A 5,814-nucleotide genomic window follows, 5' to 3' on the forward strand; every position below is an offset into this window, starting at 1 on the left:
TTGAGGTGTACATTTTGAGTCACATAGCTACTTTCTTATCGTGTAGAAAGTACAGGAATTTGGAGGAAAGTGTGCAGAGATTAATTAGAGTCAAATTTAATAGATATTCAGACAATTTGTCCCCAAGCTTGTAGTAGGTCAACAAGAATTTGATATGAACTTTAAGACTTTAGAGAAGATGCAGGCTGACTCCAGAAAGCATACTGAGGTTTTTGCATATGGCATCATTCCATATTATAAAAGTACCGTATTGTGGACCCCAGAAGCTATCGACATTTTAACAACGTAAAAGGTGGGTTTTTGCAGCTGCCTCGGTTGCCTCAATGGAAGCTACGCCACTGAAATGTCAAGTGTTTGGCGAAGGAGCATTACAACGTCTTGGGTTTGACGCGACTTGAACTCGTGACCTCCCGCTCTAAGTTCTAAGTACCACTGCGCTACCACAACCGGCGCCATTGGATTAAAGAAATCATCAAGTCGTTTATAATTAACTCCAAATTTTAAGTTTACGAGTGATAATTCCACAGCATTGATGTGCACATCAATTCATTTGATTAGAGCAATAATTCAATTGATGTGTGCATCAATTGAATTGATGAAAGCAATAATTGATTTCATGTGCGCATTAATTGAATTAATGATATTTGCAAATAATTAATGATATCTTCAATTCTTTGCGTTCATGTTACAGTAATTTGGCACTCCATACATGTATGAGAGTATGCGAGCGGATCTAACATCTAATTTTAATTAGACCGAAAGAATAATGTGTCTTCGTGACCCGCGTGTTTCAAAGCTGAAGGAAGTACCTACACACATGGCGCAATTGAATTAAATGGCATACAACATAGGTTGCAGTTATATCACCCCTCTTTTATCACACATCGTCTTGTTTTTCTGGAAGAATTTTGACTTCACTGGAGAACATCAAATGTCTGGACAAGGGTTGTTTCTAGTGGCAGTAATAGGAACACGTACCACCACGACATGTGTTCATGCACAGAATCCCCACTGGTTATCAATATCAAAATATTTAAGATATTATCAGTTCATATTGAATTACAATCCTAAATTCCGATCAGTATCCACATTTCAATGTGTTAGTCAACTATGCAGGAAACGGGAGTGGGAAGGGGGGGGGGGTTCGTTTGTATCTCAGAAACACTGGACCGATGTCTTCTCTCTCTCTGTTTACGACTTTAAAATTTTAATTAATTAACTTTCCCAAGTATTATGAGCCCCTGTATATGGTGTGGAGCTAATTTAACCTGCACGGTCAGCAAGCCCCGTATTTCGTCGCGCTACAACACCAATTGCGAAGTACATGTTGTCCCATAGAACTAACACTGTACATATTGATTAAGCTGCATTTCTCAAACCCAGTATCGTGCAGTATCTAACATCAGCAAGAGATAATTAAGTTCGTAAGGACTGATATCTTAAAACTCCTCCCTATGATAAAACGTTTTATTTAGATATCTTTCGAATTTCTCAATGACCGTAGGTGCTACACTGCATCTTCATTTGGGTTAATGCCGGTGCATTGCATCCACCTACTTTGGTTTGTAAATTAAAGCTTATAAAAAAAGGTCACTGTGCGCCATTGAGGGACTGCAAGCTACCCGGCTTTTACGTGTTCTGGAAGGGAAAAAGTATCCACTAAAGCGGAAGACACACACCTCCATTAAAACATTTCTGGACCCAGGGGCGTAATTCATATTTTTATATTGAAGGGGGGGGGGGGCAAGTCTGTACCCTTTCCAACCCCCCACCCCAACCCCCAAAAGGGGGGGGGGGCTAAAATGGATAGCAATTAGCTTGCCAACTTGGTTGGCTACTGGATATACCTTACCCACTAAAGGAAATAAAAGAAAGCAGAGGTGAGCAAGCTCACATACCCCACGCTCCAACATTGCTACAACATTGCTTGACAATGCCTCACATAATGAATGGTAATGTTAGGCATTACTTAAGAAGAATTTTCTGGGAATATGCACATCTACACAGTGTGTCCTTATTAACTACAAAGTTTTACGAAATTCCGTTGAGCAGTTCCTCTGAGTTGCGCGACAAGAACAGGACAGACGGACTCGAAATTCTAAGTTCAAAAGGGGCATAACTCCCAGAAAAAAATGATTGAATCAGAATTTCCTGGAAATATGCACATCCACACTGTGTCCTTATTAGTTACAACGTTTCACGAAATTCTGAGGAGTTGCGCTGACAAGAACAGGACAGACGGGCTCAAAATTCTAAGTTCAAAGGGGCATAACTCCCAGAATTTTTTTTGAATAAGAATATCCTGGGAATATGCACATCACTGTGTGTCCTTATTAGCTACAATGGTTCACTCGAAATTCTGTTGAGCGGTTTCAGAGGATTTGCGCTGACAAAAAAAAATAAAAAAAATTAAGGGACTGACGGGTCAAAAACATTATACCCTTCGCAACTTCGTTGCTTGGGGTATAATAAAATTATTTACACATGAGAGAGAGAGAGAGAGAGAGAGAGAGAGAGAGAGAGAGAGAGAGAGAGCAGCTTAAAAACTGCATTTACTTATATTGGGTTTTACACCTTGGAATAATACCTTGGGAACAGAACAATTCACCCATATGTGGATTTAGGGGGGGGGGGGGGGGGGGACAGCTTTTTGTAATCATCTCGAAAAATCCTTGGTCTTCCAGAGACTTCAGTATAATAATTCTATGATAAATTTTATTATTATGATTATTGTAAGTATTTTGATACACCCCCCCCCCCTCCCCCGTCCGTTAAAAGGAAATTCCTCTCAAGAACCAGAAGGGCTTTTAAACCATGACCTTGGGGCCTAATTTTATGTAGGATTATTCAGGAGCTGCAAGGATAAACTGATATGCAGCCATGATAATGTAGAGTAGACACAAGTTTATTTAAATCTAAATCTTTCCTGACCAGTCAGACCACTATTTTAAGGGTTAATGTTGATGTCCCTATAGGGAAGTAAAGAATGTTTGGGTGAGTGATTAACCCCATACTGCAGGGCATAGAAGCCTTATATCTAAACTACATCACTAAACAAATTGCCCATGGACCACATTGTTTGCATTTTCTCATGTAAAACATTCAATTCTAATCAATCCCATCATGCATAGTCTGGTGGGAACAAATTTGAATCTACATAACAAAAGCACTTTTGCATATAAATTCAACATCCTTGTAGTTTTTTACCTTAAGATTTTAAAGAATTTCTTGTCAATTCCTAGGTATATGTGGTAATGATTTAAACAAGAGGCCCATGGGCCACATCGCTCACCTGAGTCACCATGGCCCATATCTGAAGACTTTCCATATATATTTGCATGTAAAACCTTAGTACCTATTATGGTCCCAACTACCCCTGGAGGCCACAATTTTTGCAAACTTGAATCTACACTACGTCAGAAAGCTTTCATGTAAATGTGAACTTCTTTGGCCCAATGGTTCTTGAGAAGAAGATTTTTAAAGATTTTCCCTATATTTGTATGTAAAACTTTGAACCACCCCCACTTGTGGCCCCATCCTACCCCCCGGGGGCCATGATTTGAACAAACTTGAATCTGCACTATTGTCAGAAAGTTTTCTTGTAAATATCAGCTTTTCTGACCCAGTGGTTATTGAGAAGAAGATTTTAACTATATATTTGTATGTAAAACTTTGATCCCCCTTGTGGCCCCATCCTACCCCCCCCCCCCCCCCCCCCCCCCGGGCAATGATTTGAACTAACTTGAATCTGCACTATGTCAGAAAGTTTTCATGTAAAAATCAGCTTTTCTGGCTCAGTGGTTCTTGAGAAGAACATTTAAAAAAAAATTCTTATATATTTGTATGTAAAACTTTGATCCCCTATTGTGACCCCATCCAACCCCCGGGGCCCATGATTTGAACAAACTTGAATCTGCATTATGTCAGGAAGCTTTCATGTAAATGTCAGCTTTTCCGGCTTAGTGGTTCTTGAGAAGAAGATTTTCGCTATATATTTTTATATAAAACTTTGATCCCCCTTGTGGCCCCATCCTACCCCCTGGGGGCCATGATTTCAACAAACTTGAATCTACACTATGTCAGAGAGTTTTCATGTAAAAATCAGCTTTTCTGGCTCAGTGGTTCTTGAGAAGAAGATTTTTCCTATATAAACACATGTAAAATATGATTTCACTTAGTGTGGCCCCACCCGACCCCTGGGGGCTATGATATGAACAAATCTGAATCTGCACTATGTCATAAAGCTTTCATGTAAATTTGAACTCTTCTGGCTCAATGGTTCTTGAGAAGAAGATTTTTCCTATATACACACATATAAAATATGGTTTCCCCTAGTGTGGCCCCACCCGACCCCTGGGGGCCATGATATGAACAAACTTGAATCTGTATTATGTCAGGAAGCTTCCATGTAAATTTGAACTCTTCTGGCTCAATGGTTCTTGAGAAGAAGATTTTAAAAGATTTTTCCTATATAAATACATATAAAATATGGTTTCCCTTATTGTGGCGCCATCCGACCCCTGGGGGCCATGATATGAACAAACTTGAATCTCCATTATGTCAGCAAACTTCCATGTAAATTTCAACTATACTGGTACAGTGGTTCATGAGAAGAAGATTTTTAAATGACCCCATCCTATTTTTACACTTTTGTGATTATCTCTCCTTTGAAGAGAACCTGGCCCTTAATTTGAACAATTTTGAATTCCCTTCAACTAAGGATGATTTGGATTAAGTTTGAATGAAATTGGCTTACTGGTTCTGGAGAAGAAGATTTTTAAACAAGATGTGTTTGTGAAACACAAATGCCCCCGATAATGGCCAATTCCAAAGATGGCCAACGTTACAAGGGCAAATATCTTGGTACCAGTAGAAAGATCTTGTCAAAAGAAATGTTCATGTATAATATGAAAGCTCTAATATTTACCATTTAGAAGTTATGACCAATGTAAAAAAAAATTTAAAAGTAAGTTAAATGTCAAGGTCAAAAGGTTTAATACCAACGGAAAGGTCTTGTCACAAGGAACACTCATGTGAAATATCAAAGCTCTATCACTTATTGTTCAAAAGTTATTAGCAAGGTTAAAGTTTTCAAAAAATAGGCCAAACTCCAAGGTCAAAGTCACATGGTCAAAAATATTGGTACCCACGGAAAGGTCTTGTCACATGGAACACTCATGTGAAATATCAAAGCTCTATCACTTACTGTTCAAAAGTTATTAGCAAGGTTAAAGTTTTCAAAAAGTAGGTCAAACTCCAAGGTCAAGGTCACGGGGTTAAAACTGTTGGTACCCACGGAAAGGTCTTGTCACAAGGAATACTCATGTGAAATATCAAAGCTCTATCACTTGTTGTTCAAAAGTTATTAGCAAGGTTAAAGTTTCAGACAGAATGACAGATTTACAGAATGACAGACAGGACAAAAACAATATGCCCCCGGCCCCGATCTTCGATCTCGGGGGCATAAAAATTTCAGTGTATTTTTACTGATTTGCTATTATCTCCCCTTGGATAAGGGGGTTGGCCCTCATTTGAACAATTTTGAATCCCCTTCACCCAAGGATGATTTGTGACAACATTGGTTAAAATTGGCCCAGTGGTTTTGGAGAAGAAGTTGAAAATGTAAATGTTTAACAGACAGACGACGGACAAAAAGCGATCAGAAAAGCTCAATTGAGCTTTCAGCTCAGGTGAGCTAAAAAGGAAGACAATGATCCTTGATCACTTTTCCTCCCGTGATATCTGTCTGGATAGGTTTCATACAACTTCAATATTCACACACCTGTGTTTATTCCTTCAATAATCAAACGAGAC

The sequence above is a fragment of the Ostrea edulis genome, chromosome 5 (genome assembly GCF_947568905.1).
Source record: "Ostrea edulis chromosome 5, xbOstEdul1.1, whole genome shotgun sequence".
Classification (NCBI taxonomy): domain Eukaryota; kingdom Metazoa; phylum Mollusca; class Bivalvia; order Ostreida; family Ostreidae; genus Ostrea; species Ostrea edulis.